At 36.9% G+C, this 23,440-nt stretch overlaps 1 protein-coding gene across 2 annotated transcripts in view; it reads left to right on the forward strand.

The window, feature by feature from the left end:
• Window positions 1-23,440, forward strand: part of GUCY1A2 (guanylate cyclase 1 soluble subunit alpha 2) — a 171,033-nt gene that overhangs the window by 52,418 nt on the left and 95,175 nt on the right. The window lies entirely within an intron of this gene.

Below are 23,440 nucleotides of genomic sequence, written 5' to 3' on the forward strand. Positions count from 1 at the left end.
GTGAGTTCACATTGCAGGGATGTGTAGTGTAGCTGTGTCCTGTTCAGACATTTGCTAACAATTATTTTTGAAGTGTTTCCCTGTCAGTGTTAAATGAAAAAATTCCTGTGCTATCTTGCTAAATAGAATCCTATTTATTTCCTATCTATTTAGAACATGAAAAGCCATTTGAGATGTACTTCACTGTAAGTATTCTTTAGATAAAATAGAATATTACATACCAGTAATTTAGATTTTTGTTCAGGATGGTAGACCTTGAAGGAAGCACTCTTGAAATCTAGAATTGCACTTGAAGTTTCATCATTAGCTGGCATACAAGGCCGGTTTGTATTGATATTGGTATTGATATTGGTATTCACTGGCAAATTTCCCTAATGCTTTTACAAGGTGGGTTTAATTAGAAACATAAAATGTTTTCTTCTCTGTTATTTTTTTAAAATATGAATCTCTTGACTCGTATATGCTATTTAGCATACTATTTTATTGCAGAATGAAGTTCTTGATAGAATTATGTGTATGTCACTAACTGGCTGTTTATATTAGACACTGCACCACACTAAATAGAGTGGAGCTTTTATAAGTTTATTTTCAAATCTAAATCACGATATAAACAAATATTACTTATGTGAAAAACAAAAAGCCAAAAAAACCTATCCTGAGCCTTTTTATATCAATTCTGACATCTTTTGAGCAAGGACTGGTGAGAGAAGAGCTCTAGCCCTTTGGGACAGCCCATGGTCTGTAAGGCATCAGGTGTGGGGATTTGTTGAGACTTCAACAGCACTTCAGTCCTCATGGCTGCAGGCACCTGTTAGTGCATCACAAATTAGAAAGCTGAGCCTTGTGAAGGAGATTTTTTTTTTTTTTACTTTCTTATGTCCATACTACAGGTCTGACATAAGTTGCCTTGTTGTGCTGTGTATCTTAGAAGTTTCACTGACCCCTTAGGTAAAAATTCATTGATGCAGCTTTTCTCATATGACTTACGACTGGAGTGAAGTTATAACATTTAACATTTTATGTGTTTGGTCAGTTAGGATGTGGCAGTCCAACTGTTGTTTGTATATTAAAGGACTCTTTCACAAAGAAGTTAAGCTATAGTAATAAATATGTTACTGGGATGATGTGTTTGGCCATTTCAGAAATCCAATAAGAACAAAATGTTTGCTTTGTTTTGGTATGACATTGTTGGCTAAATACAACATCACGTGATAAGCCATGCTATGTGTTGACATAAGGCCAAGCCAGCAGTCCTGATATCATTTTCACAGTCCAAACCATTTATAGTTTGTTCTCAGATCCAGTTAACAAAGACCTTGAACTGAATCAATTTGCTGGGACAATAGAAAACCCTCCCAGTAAAAATTCTTAACAATATCTATTAACACATTAAACATGGTAAGGTTTATATATATATATATATATATATAACCTGTAAGACTCAAAGGACAAACAACAATTGGAAAAAAAAAACAACAAAAACCCAAACCAACCAAACCAACCCCCCCCAAAACAACAACAAAGAAACAAACAAACAAACAACCCAGAGATGTTGTAAGACACTGATAGACCTAAGAAGCACAAGTGTAAAGCAATACCACATAAAGAAGCACTTCAGCCGAAGACAGACGTGGCAGTGGCTGAATGCGTTTTATAAAAGTGGCTGCTGTTCAGAGTCATTCTTTAGAATTTAATCTGTCAAAAGAAAAGACAGTAGAAAACTAAATAAAAATGCATAATAAAATTGTATATAAAGTTTTCAAAATTCCAAGCAGAAACAGTCTCTGTATATTGCATTTTCAGGTTTGTCTGCAAGGGCAAGCCTTTAAAAGCTGAAACACCATCTGAAATCATGATCAGCATAGCAATATCCTATTCTGTGTTCTTGCATGAATATTTGGTCTAGTGTGAGGAACTAATGATGTGGAGTGGCACAGACATATGTGCATCCTTTTTTTGTCCCCTTAACAATTTAGTTCTTAATCCGCTGTCTAGATTTATCCAGTCTAGATTTATCATTTATGTAGATAAACTATTATCTTAACCCATGCTTATCTCATCTTGCATTTTTCTCACAGTATCATTGATTTTGAAAGGGATGAAGAAAGTGAGGAAACAAATAACTTTTTTTGTTCATGGATTAAAGTAGCTCAGCTTTCAATTTGCACCGAGAATGCGAAGGGCGTGGGCTAATCCCAGCTATTTGCAGGCTTTATGGGCAGGGACCTGCTGAGACAGCCTCTAACAGTTCCTCCTCAGGGGGGTCTGTGTTGTTCTCACAGTGAGGTTGAGTCTTAGAAGCATGAAACAAAATTCTGCTTGTAGACATTACCAGGGTAAGTCTGAAGTGCTGGGACTGAAGGCACTCCTTTAATTCTTTGTTCAAGTTGAATTGATTTAATGAAATACAGAATATTTTTGAATCATAATTAATGACTGCATGGAGCATGATCCATTTCAGACAGAGTGCAAAGGAACAAATAAAATTTAGCATAAAATTATGAACTTCATATTCAACAGAGAAAAAAACATGATATGGATTTTTATTGTTTGAGGCAGCATCATCTTTCTTCTCTGTGTTTATATAACACAACAAACACCAGTCTAAAGCACCACTGTTTCTTAGGCACACTGAAGAGTTAAAAAAAAAAAAAAAACAAAAAAAAACCTTAATGGATTAAACCACATATTTACTAGAATCAAGGAAGTTATCATCCATAGATTTTGTTCAGAATTTCCATCCTCATACCAAAATTTACCAACACTAGCAGTGTAAGCTGGTTCTTGACTGCTGGTATCAGCAAGTGACATTCTGGGGTGCTAAGTGAAACCGTTTTCATGGGGAATGCCCATCAGGATGGTGGTACTCTACTGACATGCCTACTCATTTGGATTTCATTTTATTACATTTGTGACTGCATTTGAATCTGTCTTCAAAAGAGTATTTATGACTCTGTCATACCCCCATTTCAGGAGCTATATGGCCTGGCCACATTTTTTTTTTTTTTTTAAAAGGTCTCACTTTTCCTGGCTTTGAATTTTAGGATACTACATTGTTCTTTGTAATCTCAGTTGAAGTAGAAGAGTTTTCCCTTTCTTCTTTCCAGGCGATAAAACACTCAGCACCCTTTTGATGGAAATCTTTATGATTTAAATTGCATTTCTGGTTTTAGTAAGGTTACTGTGTTTCCCCTTTTAAGGGATTTTTTTTTTTTTTCATAATTAGAAGTAATAATACTTCCTTTTAAAATCTGGAGTTTTGGTTTAAATTTTCTCTGTAGCAGATAGGTGACTGATGGGACACCTTGGAGACATTAGCTGCTTTTCAGATCAGCTCTGTCTAGTAAAATGGGTATTAGTCCCACTTGTACTTAACAAAGCTGTAATTTGGAGAGAGTAAATTAGTTGCTCAGAGCTATGAGGTGAGTAAGTAACATATCTGAGACACTGTAGTATTATGTTCAGCTCATTTCTTTATCCTTTGGCTATATTCAGCTATTTTAGTACCTTTATTTAGTCTTCCTATTATACCAATCTGTAATTTACTCCTTCTCCAATGTTCCAGGTGTTTTAGTTTTCTATTTGATCCTCTATAAAAATTCTGTTTCTTCAATACTTCTGACTTTGATAAAATGTTTTTTTTTTTTTTCATTTTATGTTTACTGTTTTTCATTATAATTTCAGTAACAGTGCATATTTTTAGGAACTCAAAGGGTCCAATTTCCTGTGACTGCAGACAACTTTTTCATAAAATGATCAAGTGACATTTTAAATCAGTTAGATTTTATTCTACCAGCCGTTTTCCTATTTGCAAGACTTTTCCAATACTTTATGCCCCTGACAGTCGGAGATGTTTTTTAATTTCCTGTTTACATGTATTTGTTGTTAGCTTGCATGCATTTATTGTTGTGCAGAGAGTGTTGAAGGTACTCCTAACCCACAGTAATCTAGATCCTGATGGCTAGGGAACTCTCTTAGGAGATATGAAATATGAATGGCCATGCTGTAGGCAGAGGAAGATTTCATTAATGTAAAATATTGTCAGATGATAAATGAGACCAATGGGGATGTTTTCTTTTTTTTGTCTTATGTTTAATCGTAGCTTATTCTTTACTGTTTTTATATCACAACTCATTAAGCCTCTGGAAAGCTCAAAGCTTTGAGAATGACATACACAGAAATTGAGTATCACTGCGTGAGTTTGCCGTTCTAGATGGTTTGCTTTAAGCATGTGACTGATTGTGTTGTTTCTTTGGCTGCTACTGCAATGTTTTTTAAAAGCCACATTCCATACATAGATTTTATTTTTTTTTTACTAGGAATTAGCTTAAAAATTTTTACTCTGACATTTAAGTCAGTGATATTCAGGGTAGCTCAAAAGCAAAGAAATTTGATTTGACGTGCTCTATATACAGGCTGAAAATCTCAGTTTGGATTTGAGGTGTAACTATCTACAAAATATAAGGCTTGGAATAGACCCATTTTAAAAAACAAAGAATAATTAAAATAAGTCTTTGTGATTAAAACTAATTCCATATTTACAGTCTGAAGAACACATCTTTGATTTCGTATTGATTTTATAACAGTATGACTCTGCTCATTTCAGAGCAATTACTCTGTTTTGCATAAAATGTACATAATACAAAGATCAAGCCTTTAATGTAGGTCTTACTACTGTGTCAGAAAATATTGCTGACTGAAAGTCACATAACTTTTGTTTTGATGTTTCCAAGGAAACACAGCTTGCTTCCACTGCCAGTTGGTTTCACCATGTGTGGAAGATCTGTATTTTTCTCATTGTGTACTCCTCTGGATTGCTTGAAAATTTCCCTCTGTGATGACTGCATATTTCACTCTGCATCTGCAACGTCTTTGCATTGAATTGAACCACGCTTTCATTCTAATCTTGATTTGCCTGTGTATTGGGCACCCTGTGGTGCTGTCTTCCAGTCATAGTACATTGTAACTGATTTTACATTTCAGGGCTTTTTATTTTATTTATTTATTTTCCCCACTAAATGCTTCCATCACTCAGGCTCTTTTGCTCCTACTTGCTTCTGCAAAATGGTTCCTATGGTGATACTGCTAATTATCTTTCTGCGTGCCTTGCATTGCCCTCTGTCATCTTTGCCTTCAGAAGATAAGGTGGTATCACAACATCCCATCCACAATTCTTTCATAATAAGGCTAAACTAACTTTTTTTGGTGTATATATATTTTTTTATGGAGCATTATTTGTGCATTTCATTTTTTATGTAAGAAGGGTCTTAATTAAATGGCAGTATGCATGAATTTTCAGTTCCTGTTCAGTTTCTGTTTCTCTGCCCATATTTCTTCACCTCTGTAGAACTTGGTTTGGTTACTGCTCTCTGCCTGCAGCGCCTGACTCTTCTGGCACAAGAGGCACACTCTACAAGCCATGCTCTTAACTCTAAAATGTTTTCGAGGCTTTATTACAATTTGAGTAAATGCTTCTTGTTTGTGAATATTGTACTCATACATATTTATATTACTTTAGGGACCATAGTAAAAAGGTACAAGGATCAGTTGCATGATGCCATGCAATCAGCTGCATGAATCATGAATCAGCTTCATGAAAATATTTCCGCAAGGTAGCTAGTATTGATTTGTAGGGCATACACTATGCTAACTTGACAGTTCACCTGAATACTGCTACTGTTTGGGAAATGTCAAGTAACTTGGACAACTTGAGCTGGGAATGATACCTTAGAATCACTGAAAGGTAAAACATGGCCTCCAGTGTAGGTTATGTTATGTCAGCTTGCTTTCTTCATGGCAAATTTTTATGATAATCATTCTTATACCTGACTTGGTTCCAAATGTAATGCTTCCATGAGTTTGTAATGCATTTTAAAAGAGAGAATTCTTAATAAGAGAGAATTCTAATGCATTTAAAAGAGAGAATATTCCTCCAGCAGCATAATAGCATGACAGTTTTGTTTACCTATACATTTTCTTTTCATTCATTCTCCTCAAAGAATTCACTCATTCATTCTATTTTTCAACTTTATTTAGCCATCTTTCTTACGTGATTTCTATTTAAGATGTATTGTGGTGCTGATAGCATTGCACATGTAAATCATTATTCCTACTGATGCTTGCATAAGAACTTTGGAATAGTTTAAGTGCAGCACAGTTAACTTTTCAGTGAAAGTTCTGTCTTTTTTTGAGAGGGATTTCCTTTTTTTTTTTTGGTATTTGTTGAAACTCTTAATATAGTAGGTAACTATATATATAGTCATATATATATAGTCATATGTATAGTCATGTATATTATATATAACACTGCTTCTGGAGTTTGAGCTGGTAGTGGCTTTTGTCAATCAGTTGGAAAAAGTGGCTTTCTGTCTCACAACATAGCTGGTACTTTTGCAATCAATGTAAGGCTAATAATTTATTTCTGTATTTCAGGACTGAGAATTTACTACAAAGGGGCATAGCGTCTATCTAACATAGGGAAAATCTTGAAAAGAACAATGTTTTTGTCAAATTTCTCAAATATTGTTATGATTTAGTGTTTTCAGATGGATCATTGCTGTAATTAACTCTATTAACCCAATTTCCTTGAAAATTAGAGTTAAAAGCTTGGAATTAATGTAGGTCCTTAATGTGCCTTTGCAAATACTCTTAACAGTTCTTCAGTTTTGCTATTCTTGCTAATACATCTTGCATATTTTTGCCTGTAAAGATTTTCAATAAATGACTTCAGTCTGGAATGCTTCTGCCTGTAAAGTGATAGAAATTTGAAAGCTAGAGCACTGCCTGGTTAACTACCAAATATATAAATAATATTTGCGTATGTTAAGAACAGTTGCTTGCTGCTGAGCATACCCAAGATAACTGGGGTCCCTAAATGAGTTAGAAATATGCCTTACAAATACCTGCCTTGGGAAAGAGAGATTTTATCTCCTTTGTATACTAATAAAACAGATTCCGTCTTTATTTTGCCTTTTTTTTTTTTTTTTTTTTTTTTTTTTTTTTTTGTCCAGAAGGGTAGGTAGTGATAGCACAAAGTAAGCAATCTCCCAGCAATGCCTGTAGCATCCCAGAGCTGGAATTACAGGTAAATATCTGTTCAACCCTTCACTACAGGAGCCACAGAGCATACATTTGCTAAAAGTTGCTACCAGCTGTCTGATAAACACATTCTTAAAGGGTCTTTGCTTTTGTTAATTTGGATGAGTTGACACAGAATGGCAAGACCACATGCCCAATACAGATACTTATGCTCTTATGCACAGAAGTACTAGAAATTACCAGTGTAAGATTTTTGTTTGTTTGTTTTTTCTACTTCATTAGGATTGGTTTGCTTTAACCTTGGTCACTTTTTGTGTTTTTTTTTACGGCCCCAAACCATTTTGGTCCAAATTCTCTAATGCCGTGATGGCATGAGGGAGACATCAGAAAAGGAAAATTTCAGCCTGAATTGTTCAAATATGACAAAGTTTTCATGGAAATGGGAAACGTTTGTAATATTTAGTAGTAAAAGAGGCTTGTAATATTGCTTATGATGCAGACAGAACAGCTTCTAGACACTGACTTTTAACTTTCTCAAAATGTGAAGGGTAATGCAACTGAAATGAGATGGCATTGGCTCATGACAGCAAAAAGTTCTTTACAGGTATAATTAAGCAGATTATGGCCTTTGCCATCTGCTTAGGTTACATTTATGAGAAAAAACACTTTCCCCGTGGTGCAGGGAAACAGATAATTAGGTGTTGAATAGCTCAGTTGCATGTTAACGATTATACTTGGAATTCCTCACTTTAAAATGCATGTGCATCTATATGTGCACGTGCATCTATATGTAATATATTCACTGCAGTGCCTTAATTCTCTGAAGATATTCAATGATCTCCATACCTGAACCTGTGATGGCTTTGTCAGTGCTTCTGACATTAGCTTAAAATGTCTGCCTGAGATGGGAAAGCTGGCTTAGAAGGTGACACTGAGGAGAAAAACAGATGAAAATCTCCCTGAGGCCAAAGATGATGACTCCATCCATATTGCTCTCTTCCTGTGGCATTATTTGTAGGAAAGACCCAAAAACCAGAGGCCATAAAGTCTAATGCTAAGCAGTATTATGTGGTGCCTAGTGTCAGGTGGGATGCATGTTCTCTGGGCCTCTCTGAATTGTGTGCCTGTCACGCAAGTCTCTGCAGTTGCGAGGTCTGAATTCCTGACAGTCCTTTTCAGTCCAAGGTTCCCGGGATTTCTCACCTCCCAATGAGGATAATGCCAATATTACTGTAAATCTGTCTTATGAATACCAAGAGGACACCTGGAAATATCTGACTTGTTGGAGCATCCTTAGGAAAGATTACCGGGCATTTGTATTTTCATTTTGCATTACTCTTTTTTCAGGGGAAAATACCATTATGAAAAACAGCAACAAGTATACTTCTGAATCATTTGACTCTGCTATGTAAATGGTCAATTTCATCCAGGATCTTGTCTCTCTCAATGACAGACAGCATATAACTAGAGACAGTTAAAAGGTGGAACGTACACTAACATATTCGCTGGGGATTTTTTTTTTTTGATTTTTCATCTAGTGTGAAGTGTCAAGACTATCTAGTATGAATTAACTGGGGATGTTTTCATTATCCATATAAAGGACTAAATGTTTTCTCACTTACTAAAACCTTTGCCTGGATGATTCCTTATGAGAGTTGAACGAGGTTATTATTCACTGTTAAATAAAAAGAATATCCCTCTTCTGATTTTAACTCTCTTTCTTCTAATGCTGAATATTGCCTTCCTCCTTCATTATGAGATAGGAGCATTAAACTTACAAGCTCAATACCTTTAATGCCTATATTACAGATCCCCTCCAGCTTTTCTGGCTGCTTTACTTTATAGCGGTTAACTATAAGTTTTGACACCTCGACATCATTGCGTTTTTTGTTGTTGTTGTTTGTTTGTTTTTTAAATCATTAAGGAAGAAACAAATTCCTTCCCTTACGCGACTTGTGAACTATGACAGAATAGTACCCTATCCAGCAGTTACACATCCTTATTATGTTCTTATGAAAAACTGCCAAGGGCTTTCTAAATATTACATATGCTTTCTCCTTTTGCTGCATGTTTATTTCAAAAAGGTTATGGTTTTTTTGGGGAAACATTGTCCAATTTACTTTGTTATACCTCTCAAGTTGTACAGTAGTTCTATTTTACTCACTTCATTATGAATGAACTGGTCTAGGACTGAAAAAAAGCTTCACTCACCTACAATTCTTATAGTCAAACACAAAGCTTTATAGCTGATTGAGCTGCTGCAAAAAGGAAAAAAGTAAATCAATTTCTTCTTGAAATCAGCTGAAAGTTGGTATCTTAACAGCTTACAGAACCCCTGACTGGGAACCTTCCCAGCCTGCTGACTGTTGCTATTTAATCATCCATTTTTTTCCAGTACCAACTCCTCTGACATATCTCTCTCAGTCTGTGCTTCTTTCATCAGGATGTTCTTAGCACCCTTTGTGTGAAAGAAATTACTACAAAGACATCATCTTACTTCCCTGAAAATGTCCTTACTGTCTTTGGTGAAGAGTTTCATATGCTTTATACCACATGCTGGTGTGGTAGACCTGCAAATTCATTGCTCCTTCCACAAATAGAAGTGTGAGAGAATGAAGAAACTCACCTGGGTGATTTGGAAAGCTGCCTACCATCTGGTGTGGGCATACCTGGCTGTGGGAGCTATGATGGCAAGAACCCTTAACATGTCTGAGCTCGCCTGGGTCTCCTGTAGGGCTGCAGCAGGTGGAGCTGACGTGCAGCATGTGTTCAAAAATCTAACTGCTTCAAAAATGGCACTTCGTACATTTAGGAAAATGGACTATATCATGTGATTGTCTCCAGCAGCAGGGAACTGGGCAAAATTAAGTGACAGATCCTTAATGACCTGTGAAGTAAACTAATGATAAGGACTACAAAGTGCAGACAAAATGCCACAAGCATTTTATATCCACTCCGCCTTAGTGAAATGCACTGTGAGAAGTAGACTGTCTGGTTTTAAGTCTGGGTCTTCATAAGGAAGCATAAAGGCATATGAGACATGATGAATTATAATTTCTGTTCTAGAAATCATTTTTTTGAAACTTATATAGATTACTATTACTGAAAAATAAACCTGTATGTGATGTGGAAAAAATATTCTGCCATGTCTCAACTTAATGCCTTGCCAAAGGGCTGAAATATTAAATACTGAATGCCACAGCTTTATAATGGGCTTCATTACAGTTCAGGAATTGCAGAGCTTTCTGGCTTTCAGGAGATAATACCAACTACTTTTATTATTTGCAACCACAGAACATGGTGTGATAAATTGATACTTGAAGGTAAGGACCAAAATCTATATGCTGTGTGGCAATGCAACAGCATTTTCAGAAGCTGCTAAGTTAAGAACAAAGATCAAACTGATGCATAATAGGAGTTTTACTCCTAAATATTTTTTTTTGAAAATTCTACCTGTAGTTTGTGTTGTGAAACTAATAGAAAGCAGTGATCTCAGACAGTTTTCTGAAGCAGTTATGTATTAGTGATAGGTAAGCAGTACTAGCTAATGGCAGCTGACAATGTGATTATTTGACAGCCAGAAATGATGCAGGGCCTGATTCTCAGTGCTGCAGATCACTCATGGCCATTCAAACCTGGGCAAAGTGACATTCAGTCTGTCAGGAGTGTGCTGCATTCAGTTAGCATTTGAATGAGATGATTGAGTTTTTAGTCAGGAAAGAATTAGGGTCATGACAATTACATAGCTGGTTTCCAAGCTTAGCTTTAGGTACATATGCTAGCAAGTTGGCCTAAATCTAGGCTGGCATAACTCAGGAGGTGTAAGTAGCATGCCAAAAAGGGCATGTACAGTTTGGTATACATGAAATTACCTTCCAAGATTATTCATGAATTTTACTCTAAGTGGCTTTTACTCTGGTGGCTTTCTATGATGGAGCGACTGCTTCAGTTGACAAAGGAAGACCAACCAATGTCATCTACCCGGACTTCTGTAAGGCCTTTGACACAGTCCCACATGACATCCTGGTCTCCAAATTGGAGAGAGATGGATTTGATGTGTGGGCCATTCAGTGGATAAGGAGTTGGCTTGAAGGTCACACCCAGAGAGTGGTGGTCAACGGCTCTATGTCCAAGTGGAGGCCGGTGACAAGTGATGTCCCTCAAGGGTCTGTCCTGGGACCAGTGCTGTTTAATATCTTTATCAATGACATAGATGGTGGGATCGAGTGCACCCTCAGCAAGTTTGCAGATGACACCAAGCTGAGTGGTGCAGTTAATACAACGCAAAGGGATGGCATCCAAAGGGACCTGAACAAGCTTGAGAAGTGGGCCCACGTGAACCTAACGAGGTTCAACAAGTCCAAATGCAAAGTGCTGCACCTGGGCCAGGGCAATCCCAGACATGAAGACAGACTGGGAGAAGAACTCATTGAGAGCAGCCCTGCAGAGAAGGACTTGGGGGTTCTGGTGAATGAAAGGCTCGACATGAGCCAGCAGTGCGTGCCTGCAGCCCAGGAGACCAACTGTGTCCTGGGCTGCATCAACAGAGGGTGGGCAGCAGGTGGAGAGAGGTGATTGTGCCCCTCTGCTCTGCCCTCCTGAGGCCCCACCTGGAGTGCTGCGTCCTGTTCTCGAGCCCTCAGCACAAGAAGGATGTGGGGCTGTTAGAGAGGGTCCAGAGGAGGGCCACGAAGACTATCAAGGGGCTGGAGCACCTCTCATATGAAGAAAGGCTGAAAGAGCTGGGGTTGCTCAGCCTAAAGAAGAGAAGGCTCCAGGGAGACCTCATTGCAGCCTTTCAGTCCTTAAACAGGGCTTACAAAAAAGATGGAGAGCAACTCTTTGCTCAATCAGATAATGACAGAACAAGGGGAGATGGTTTTAAACTAAAAGAGGGGAGATTTAGATTAGAGGTTATGAGGAAATTCTTTACTCAGAGGGTGGTGAGGCACTGGAACAGGTTGCCCAGAGAGGTTGTGGATGCCCCATTCCTGGAGGTGTTCAAAACCAGGTTGGATGAGGCCCTGAGCAACCTGCTCTAGTGGGTGGCATCCCTGCCAATGGGAGGGGTGTTGGAACTAGATGATCTTTACGGTCCCTTCTAACCCGAGCCATTATATGACATTCTACGATACAAGCATTGGATCAGTAACAGAACCAGTCATGAGAGATGGCTACGTACACTAGCAATCACTGCTGAGCACTAGAAACAGGCCTAGAGAGTGAAATGATTAGTGTTGTGGACTCAACACCTACATTATTTGTATTTCTGTGGGTTTTACTGTGGACAGGCTTTAGCCCAGTCCCATGGACTGGTTGCCCCTTGGAGGCTGGAGTTTAACAGCGTAACGTCTGGAGGGCAATTTGCTCTCCAAGGCTATTCTTTTAGGGTTTGTTTCTGAAGTGCAGTCCTGATTGAAATTAAAACACTATTATAGACCCGTCTCATCTGAATCTAACATTTTACTTACACAGTTAAATGATGCATTCATTTTGCTATTAATTATTGAACTATGAACCTTTCATTCTTTTCTGTGCAGGCTCCAATTTCAATGTGAAAGTTGCAGAAAGTTAGTTCAAACAAACACTGATTTTTCAAGAAAATCTGTGAAAGCTTATTCCTGAATCCTGAAACACCTTGCTGGAGTGTCTGCAAACAGGAGAAGTCTTAAATTTCAGATATACCGCTGCTCCTAGCAGTCTAGCTATATGTTTAGTATGCAGGCTTTACAATTGTCTTCTCCAGATGTGTATCTTGCCAGCTCCTATACAGATAGATGGGCAAGCAGGGCTTGATTCAGTTGTCCATGATGTGTCATCTGGTATGATTGTGGTACTCTAAAGCACACCAGAAGTCCTCACAGGGCTGGCAGGAAGTGTGGGAGACCTGTGCTCTATTGGAGCAGCAGTAGGAAGCCAAGAGTGATACCACAGAGCACGTCAAATGTTGTTAATACCAATGCATAACCCAGTGAATTAAACCTTCTCATAGGGTTCTGAATGCCTACATTTTATGCTTTGTGGCACCATGACTGTTAGATATGTAAGTCCTTGCTTATACGTCACCCTGAAACTCATACAATTAGCAATGCTGAAAACAGTAGTGTATGACTGAAATACAACTGCGTGCTACTGCAACATAAAATAACACCTTATGGTGATGAAAGTTCATGCAATCAAATGAGTGGTTAGTAGGGATTTGTCATATTCACGACTGCCAAAATGTCTTTTTTACTTATGCCTTTTTTGTGTGTATCCTCTGTTGGTAGCCATTAGCTGTTATTATTACTTTTTTTTTTTTTCTTAATAAAGGAAATTTCTTCTCCCTCAGTTTGATAACCCTTCACTAACCTATACATTCACACAGTCTTATTTACAGTAGCATAGTTCTACTGTTGGATTCTGAGTCTCGCCTACCTCTTTTTTATTTTTTATTTTTATTTTTTTTATTTTTTTATTTTTTTCTGGTTAGCAGCAGTTTACTGTTTTAAGAAATTTATTTATTCTATTAAAAATGTTTTTTAATGTAATGTTATTAGCAGTCTGTTAAAATTAGAGTACATTTGTTCCCTTGCTAGGACATTTGCTTCATCAATAAACCACTGAGATACTGAGTAATAGCTTTTTAGTGTTTGTAATAATCTAAAATAAAAGTATGAACATCATGAAGATTGAAGACTTCTGTGATGCTCTTTGGACATCCTTTAGTGATATAAGAAGTCTGTACAAAGATTTTTTGAACGTTTGATCTTTAAAATGTGTTTTCTAAAAGCAGAACATCCATTCATTTGCTTCAGTTTGGCTTTTCCTCAGTCTAGTATTGATTTTAGTGAAGTACCGCTACCCATCAGTAGATCTATTAGATTTAAGTACCTCCTTGAAGCTTGGCATATGCTTACATGTTTCTCTGAGAAGGGATGGATTGTCCTGAATACACCAAAACCATTTGACCACTGATAATATTATTTCCTCTCCAAAGATATATTCATTACAGAAAGGCGGTGTGTTGACTCTTCCGTCAACTGGACAGATCAGAACATGTTTAAATTATTTCCTACAGAAAAGATAATAGAATTTTTGTTATGACTAGCAAGTGATAGGCTCAAATCACTAGTCAATCTTTGTTATTAATGACAGAATCAAACAGAACAGCATGTTTGGAAAGTGTCAGGCTAGCATATTTCATTTTCTATGAAGAGCAAATGGAGTGAGACACTTATTTGCAACATACTTCACTTCCACAGCAAATCCAAATAATGGTGACATTTAAAAAATATATTTTTGCAATAATACCATTACAAAATCATCTAGGATTGATATGAGTAGCAGAGGCTATAATAAATCCTTATTGTTATCTATGGGAATATCGGATTTGTTTTAGAGGAGATAAACTGCAATACATTTGTTAAATGTACCATAAAAGCACTGTTAACCAAGGTTTTTATTTTTCCTTTGTAGCAGCCTGGTTTGATGAATTTTCTTGATTAGCTCAGGAGAACCTTATATTAAAATTAGGTGAGTCTTGCAAGCAAAGCTAGTAATGTGCTCAGAGTCATTACAGATTGGTTAATATGGGGAATTAGCAGATCTATCAGCTAGGAAGAGGTATCAATTGCTTATTTAATTTTATTTACCTCATACCCAAGATCATGGTAACTGGCTCATTAGTGAGCTTAGGAAGAACTTGTCATTGCCAAAAATATGTACTTTGTTTTGTTGCTCGTCCCATGCTTGCTATACGTTTCCTCTGCTGTACGTGCACATGAGAGCAGAGCCACCACGCGGAGTCACTTCCTCACACCCTGAAGTGCCCACATGGGAGTGGGCTGCCTGCTCCACCAGGGGAACGGCAAAGTGGGTTCTGCCAGCCCTGACCTGCTCTGACAGGTTGTCAGAGGGATGACCTGGGAGAAGTGCCTGGGCTCCCGGGGAGAGGAGGCAGAGAGGAGTCCAAAATGAGCCCTTAGTTGCAAGGCTGAGAAGCAATAGGAAATGCAGACTGCAAGGGCATCGTTGGAAATGTCTCACCTTTCTGGAAGCGAGGGCATAAATCAGGGCAAGAAGAGAAAAGACATACACAATTTAGGACCTAGAAACCAGAATTCCCCTGGAAAGATAGATGTGAATTTAATCCCTATGGACCGATGACAGCTAGAACCCACATCTATTCAGGCAAGCGTACAGCAAGAGTGCTGTGTAAAACACTGCATAACAACCACCCCTGCCATATATTTCAAATAGGGGTGTCTGAGAGTGAGAAATCAGTGCTGTCCATGCCAGCAGGTGTACTCGAAGGGCACCTGTCCTGTGAGGCTCTGTAGGGTTGGAGGCTGGGCTTTACTGCTTTTCTGCTTCCCAGTGTGTCTTAGGAGGTTGGCCACTACGGATCCCGGCCGGAGCACCTCTGGGATGTGTACACAGGCACCTGCAATGTGTTTAGGACCAACAGGGAGATGTACAGGGAGCTTACAGGCCCCTGACCTCCTAGCTTGCAGAGCAGGACTTGTGCTGAAGGGATGATGAAGTCCTCTTTTAGGTATCTAAATCCCTTCTTTGAAGCTGGATCTTGATTCTGTCTGGCAAATCAGAATAATAATCAAAGAATCACAGAGATAATGACTTTGTGTAGATCACTTCTCAAAAGCTGCACTCTTTGTGGAACGGAGAGAAAACGTATGCTGACAAAAACCAACTTGGTTCAGTTCTCTAAATCAGTGACAGCAGGACAACTAAGGGATGTTCTAATAAAATCAGTGCGTACTTTGTAATATAGTTCCCATCATGCAGCCCATACTATAAATGGCAGGCTACTGAATGACATTCTCCATGTTGTCATGCATTTTAACTCCCTAATTAGGCTATTCAATTTGAACTACAGAACCAGCAGTCTCTGGATTTTTAAACCCCTTGGCTAATGCAATAGATGGCTTCAGCACTGTCCTAGGAGACAAAAGACATGCTACAGGCTGTGCCAAATTAACTCCATTTCTTTAATTTAAGGGGCACACACTTGCTGCTGTATGAAACCTAGTATGAAATTGGACATGGTTGGCTAACAGTAATGATCTAATTTCTCATTTTTGCTTTATTATGGCTGCTAAGTACAAATTTACCTTCAGAGTTCAGTCAAGAGGAAAAATATCGACAATATTAGCATCTGAGGGAAAGTATACTTATTCTTTTAGCAATTCTTTTTCTTCATTAGTTGCTTTTTGAAGAGACTTAGTTTAAAGAAAATTAATTGTTCCTCTTCTATGGCTGCAGAGATTATATTTTATAATTTTTCTTTGAACATTTATAATCTTTTAATGGCTGTTTTTTTCCAGACAATGTGACAATAATTGCTAGATTAAAAAAAGAACAGTTTGATCAAGCTTGAATGCTGGTTTGATCCTATTTCCATTGAAGTCAGAGAGACTTCTTCAATAAGAAAAGAGCTAGAGTTGGAATTTGCTCTATGATTGTTTTCTCCTGCCAAATCCTCTTTCACTCATCCAAAACAAAGACGAATTCCATATTCAATCACAGTGCTGTAAATCTGGCATAACTGCATTGATCGAGTGGGTTTATATTTTTTATAGATCTGTATAAATGAGAGAAGTATTTGTCCTAGTTCGATTAATGCTTCTTGTTAGGGAGGCAATGTACTATATAATTGGCTCTATCAATAAGACTTTCCCAGTATTAACTTCTTTTTTAGTCTATGTATGGAAACAGATGGAATATATCATATTCTCTAACACACATGAAAGGTACAGTATCCCAGAAAAAATGTTTTTCTTTGGCTGGAGCTTTTCATCTTTCATCCTGAAATTAAAAAATATTAACAAAGTGCTAATGGATATTGCTATCCATTGCTCATTTTCTGTTGCTTAACTGTCCTAGGTGTTGTGACTGCTGACAGAATCGTAACTATTTGAAGGGTTGAATACTAAAATAAGAAGCATACACAAGGTGTTGTCTATTTTTTATAGCGCCCACAAGATGCTATAGATAGAAGGTCTAGAAACACAGCATTTGCATGTTAGACAAATCACAGTTGTCTAATAAAGTGGAAAATGAAAAATAAGAAGATGATAACAGATCAAAGAACAGCAAAATCAGTAAAAAATTCCATGCTCATAGTTACATTGAAGGTGGGATGTTTGCTTGAAAAAAAAGGTATAGTTTAGATAACAAATGTTCTGTTCTATAGTCAAAAAAAAAAAAAAAACAGAAAAGGAGAGGGTCTTTTCTGGACAGAGGAGAGTGTCAATATAAAACCTTGGAAAGAACCTTTATATTGTTTAACTTTGTGGAAAATCAGTTTTGAGTGGGTGCTGTGATAATCTGGGAGCTCACAGGCAATCTTATTTACTACATTCTAGAGCCAAGAACTTACTTGGCATGGATTTTTCATATGACCCTTGACGTATTTATTTTTACTGCAGTATCTCCTAACAAGAAGGGATCATGCTTAGACCATGCTTAGAAATCTAGAATATATTTCAACAATAAAAAAGGGACAAGGATAATTTTGTTCCGGTAAGTTCTGATATGCTAAATAACTAAGGGTGACACTGATTTTTCTTCTTCACTCCTCTTTCATGTTTAGGCAGATTTATCTATACTTTATATTTTATCTCTTTTGTTCTTTTTCACATATATGCACGTGTTCCAAGAATTTGTGCAACATTAATTAAGTTTGTATGTCCTTCCTGATGTTATCTGTGGGGGAAGAGCCATTACTGCTTATTATTTAGATATTATAACACTCTCAGGAAGTTTAAACTATTTATCTTTACAAAAGGAATACAAAATTTAATTCTGATTTGAGCATACCGTTTCAAACCACCTTGGTTCTCATTAGGGTTTTGATAATCTAATGTTATATTCATTACCATCTAAAATTATTGCAATCTGCTGCCTTTTGTTTTGATTCAAAGTCCATAATTGTGCCACATGATGTCAGTAATTACTGAGGCTGCTTTGGGAAGATATGCAAAGATATGGGAAGAAAAGATGATCAAGACAAGTTTAGATTTGTTACATGGCTGTACAAGTACGTCAGAAACTACATTTTATTAGTATATCTGTTTACACTTGATATTGCGTAGGTTCCAGAAAAGGAGGAATTATGCTGGAAGATTAGGAAAACAAATTAAATATATTCTTGAATCATCCAAGATAGAAAGGAAAGGACTCCTAGACACATAAGCTGAAGCTTCTATTGTGTTGAATCCTTCTTTATTACACTTTCTTTTGAAGACAATATGTGCACTTCCCCGTATGGAACCTGATCTTCTGTGGAAAACAGAATAAACCAACACTCATACCTGCTGAAAATGAAAAAAAAATATATGTTACTGACTCCAAAGCATGTTACAGATTATATAATTTAAAACACACAAAAATGTTTACTGTTCCTAAATAGAAATCCAATTTGTTAACTTTGTCTCTTCTTCTTAAATGAATAAGGCAGTCTTTCTGCACAAAGAGGAAAATAAAGAAAATAAAGTAAATTTCATTTCTACTCTTTGCTTTCATATTCCTTATCATGACCATGTCACTCTTGATATGAGATTCTGCAAAGAATATAAAGGTGAAATACAAATCCAGAATAATTTGCTAGAATAATGTAACATTACAACACAATGTGATCCATCATTAAAAATACATATATGGCATTTAGGCAGCCTGAGTCCTCTAATCAGACACAACATTGTGGGTAAAGTTGTGTATTTGTTACTTTTTGTGAGGTTAAATAAAACAGTGGATATGACAACCAAGCTATGGAGGTGTGATGGTGAGTGCTGAGCATGAAGTATTTGAAAGGCCTTAATTTTCATCCCATGAAATTTTATTTCTATTAAAAAGCTCTGGTATTGGTGGCCAGAAACAGTCATTTTTGAGAATTTTGGTCATTTGATGATTTTAGATTATTATTATTATTTTTTTTTGCATTCCAGTACTTATGAACATCTTTGTTTTAGAGGCATGTGTTCTCTTGGAGTCAAATGAGACTTGTTCTTAGAGTAACTGGAAACAGTCTCTGGCTAGAGAAGCAATAGAGAAGATCTTGTTCCTTTTAGTTGCAGATCCACTAAAAGGACTTTCTATGCTCTGCAATTGGAAGTAGAAAGAAGTAGGAGAATTCTGTAAAATGTCAGAATTCTGGAGAACATTCATACTTCTCAGAGCACTTAAAATTAAGGATTAAAGAAACTCAAGCTGAAACTTGGTAAGAAATGTTTTTCCTTTTGTCTTTTGCTTGAAGAAAGGAAAAAGCTTCACGTCTGATGGCAGTTCACAGTCAATTTGTGGAAGGGGCTATAAATCAAGTGCTGCTTTATTACACCACTGTACATTTGGAATAAGTTGGATTTCTGCAGTGGGCAGTATTTTAAATTCATACTGCTGAAAATGAGGTCATGACTTTTCCTGAAATCACTAGCTTAAGAGGAAAGATAGCGTTTAATAATATGAAGGAAAAAAAAAAAAAGAAGAGAAAAAAAAAAAGCGTTTAAATCAAATGTCAAGAGATTACAATAAATAAACTAGGATTACTAGTCTTCTTTAGTCCTGGTTTAAGCGCTGCCAGTTATTGTCAATGATATGAAAGAAAAAAAAAGGAAGAAAAGAATCAAGGCAGGCTCTGGAGAGAAGTATGAAAACTGAATAGTGTTAGAAAAGCAAGTTCCCTTTCCAGATTAAAGAGTTTTTTTGCCAAACAATACAGAGAGCAGATTGTTGCTGATTACCAGTATGTGAGAAAAGATATTTGGAAATTGGCCTCGGATCACATGGAGGAGTCAGTAACCAAAGACATGAAACTAGGTTTTCTGAAGGCATTAGGAAACCCTGAAATGCTATGAGCCAGAGTAAAAACTCTTCACTTCCACTGTTGAACAAAGACTAACAACAGTAATCTCACTGAAGAGTTCACCATCTGCTTTTATAAGAAAGGGGAAGCAATTAGTGGCTAAATCAGAACCAGATTACAGAAAATCAGAAAAAATTACTGCTTTGAAGCAAAGTTGAGGACCTCTCACTGCAAAGCTTAGCATGGGGAAAAGACCTGGGTGTTGCTGTGCCAGAGCTACCCCTGGAACTTTGTTGTTAGCATCCCATGGCTGATTATTTTGTTTTCTACCTATGTCACTTTGAATTCCTGATCTCTTCCTCCCCATCTCAAGCAGCAGCTTTTAAGACTACTTCAGGATAGCCCTCAGAAGAAAACAAGCAAAAAAAAAAAATCCAACAAACTCACAGAAACAAGCACTTTCCCTCAGCAACAAAATACATCAGCAGCCATAGGGATTTAGTCTGGAGTATCTGGTATTGATTGGTCAACAGCAGATAGAGGGCACAGGAGTAGGAGGACCACAGGCTAATCTAATACGGCAAATTTCGTACAGTAAGTGTTGTGTTATCACAGTATCAGCACAAAAGTACCTTATCAGCCTCTTTTTAAAAAGAATACATAGTATTCCAAAGATGATGTATAAAGAAGCACAGGAAAATCATTACTTTTGTGTTAGGATATTGGCCTGGCTTGTCAAAAAGCATGTAAAGCTAACACAGGTTGCCAGAGACAGGCTGTTCCTGGCACTGACTGTTTAACCAGAATAACAGCATGGTGGCAGCAGCACAAGAAAGCATGTCACGTAATGCTTCTGGTTTGACTAAGAAAGGTATAGTCTGATAGGTGTAGGTGTGGAGGTGAACAGCGGCCAAGATGGAGCGGAGGATGGGGAGGTCACTTTGGTGTTGCATCGTATAGCTGAAGAAACCAAGTCAGGTCCTGTTAGCAGTATGGCAGTAAGGTTTGCTAAAGAATATCCAGTGAAAAGGAGTGTCCAGACTTTGAGATGAATTTTTGTAAGCATGCTGTGCTCCATCAGGAAAGAAAAATTTCTGTTCTTCCTGGCCCAGATATCGCAAAACAAGATTTAATTAAAACATTTACAACCCAAATTTAATTTGAACCTGATAATATCAAACTATCAGTTAATTCAATTTTCTTAGCCTTTTTTTATTAGGAAATATGCTTTCAGGTAATACAACATTTCCACTTTTTTTTTTTTTTTCACTGTAACTACTGAATAGGAAACTATTTCTATTAATCACAGCTCAGAGTATAGTGCCTCATGTGGACAGTGTGACCTTTTAACGACCCATCTTCATCAAAAATAATCCAAACTTCAAGTTCCTTAACCAGACAGAGTTCTGCCATTTTGTATTTTTTTTCTTCAAAAGCTAATATTACAACTTTTTTTTTTCAAATTTTTGAGACAAACAAAAATTACTGCATACAGTATTTTCCTCTCAATAAGATTGAAAGCATTTGTTTCAATAAGGATAAAGCTATTTGTTTTAATTTTCATCACTTTATTTATACTCATGATGGAATTAAAGAGCTTTGAATTTGAGTCCATGTGGATACATATTTTATTTCAGCATTTGGTTTAATTAATGTATACCCATGAAATATTTTGCTTTCCTTGAATGTCCTGACAGAAAAAGATATAATGCCAGGATATTTATGACCACCTTCTGTCACTGTGAGTATTAAGGATACACCTACCAGCATTATCTCAGGGATGGACTGTATTTGAAGGCGACTGAAGAGTTAGTTAAAGTCAGCATTGTTGGATCTGTTTAGCTGTAACAGCTTTGAATATGAAAATATCACCAAATGTGACAAAAAGTGAAGTTAAAAATATATTTCTCAGATACATTGCTGATTACAATTCTCACTCCAGAAGGATTAGTTTGCAGGTTGATTACTAATGAACTTCAATGTTAGGGTTATTTCTAGAAGATTTAGTCTATTGCAAACTAAAATATTTGTAACAATCTTGTAGCTCTAAAACTTATCCTTTCTTCTGTGGTCTGGTTTTAGTACAAGATTAGGAACTTTACTTTGTCTAACAAGTATGTCTTGATAATAACAGGGTAAATGTTTAGGCACTGTGAGCCAGCTATGTTGTTGTCCTTTCTTCTTGTGTGAAGCCCAGACAATTCTCCTGACTGGTGATTTACGCATGTGAAACTGAGATTCAGTGTTGCTCTGCAACAGAATTTAGCTTTCTGGTGATCTGAAGTTAGCAATACAGCTCTGGGAATATGAAAGCTCTTCTCTGGCAAGCTTTCACAGAACAGACTTTAATTTTTCTGTTGATTTCACTTGTTAGCTGCTTGTACGAAATACAAGCATTAGGACGTTGTAAACCATGATAAGCAGAGATGGTGTATTTTATGCATGGTCATCAACATTCAAATAGTATATAATCTTGTAGCATAGGGAAGAGCCTGTGGTAGACTTTTCTCTATTAAATTTGTCTGTTTAGCAACTTATGTCACTAGGTCAGGATTTTTTACTGTGAGAGCCTAGCTATAATTGAAGTACTTTGGTGACCTGTGGTCATTTAAAATATTTCAGATGTGTTTTGTGTGAAAAATAAGGGTATTTTAGATTGATTGAGGGGCCATCAACCAAAGCAGAAGGGAGAAAAAGAGATTTTATTCTTTTGTCTTTTCACAAATCACTAATCCATCAGAATGAGTTTTGGTAAACAATACCTTATTTTTTTGCTCATTGAGCAAATGGCGTTATTTCCTTTGTGTGGGAAGAATTGGGGGAAAATGGCTTGTTACACTGTTTAGCTATCACAAATGTTATCAGAGAGTTGTTTATGCCAGACTATTTCAATTTATTATAATAAACTTGCACAATGTATTCATATTGCATTTATCGGTAGATATAACCCAGAATCTTGTTTCCTCCAGTAAAATAAATGAAATACAAAATACATGAATGTATTTTGATCATTTGAGAAAGGAGGGATTTTCCACTTATTTACAACTACCTGTCCTAGAATGTGCTGCCATCAGTAACAGCCTCCCCATTAGCTTCATCCAACTCAGATTAGGCCTTTTCATTGCTACGGATCAGGAGCACCTCTCCCAGAGAGCCAGGCATTTTTAAAGCTGTTGGAAACCTTCTTTAAACAAAAGGTAACATTCTATCTTGTGGGAGCATTTGTGTCTTAACAAAGAAATAGCCAGTAGTTGGTCTGCTTTTCTGTTCCATTTCTTCTTACCTGAAACTGGGAAATTGTCTTCATTTCCTCTCTTCTCCTCAGTGAATGTGAACTGTCTAATTTACAAGACATGTTAATACAGGAACAGTTTCTCCTTTTTAAAAAAAGTCAGATGATCTCTGAATAATCCCATTGATTTAAATCAAAAGACTGCTGCAGTGTGATTAAGAACTACTAAATTTTGCTGTCGCTTATTTTGGTGATTATTCTTTTGATGGAATACTGTGCACGAATAGATTATTTGGGAGAATTAGCTTATTTTTAAATGACTTTATAAATAAACCATATGATCATACACGAGAAGCTGAGGTCCTATC

The sequence above is a fragment of the Anser cygnoides genome, chromosome 1 (genome assembly GCF_040182565.1).
Source record: "Anser cygnoides isolate HZ-2024a breed goose chromosome 1, Taihu_goose_T2T_genome, whole genome shotgun sequence".
NCBI lineage: Eukaryota > Metazoa > Chordata > Aves > Anseriformes > Anatidae > Anser > Anser cygnoides.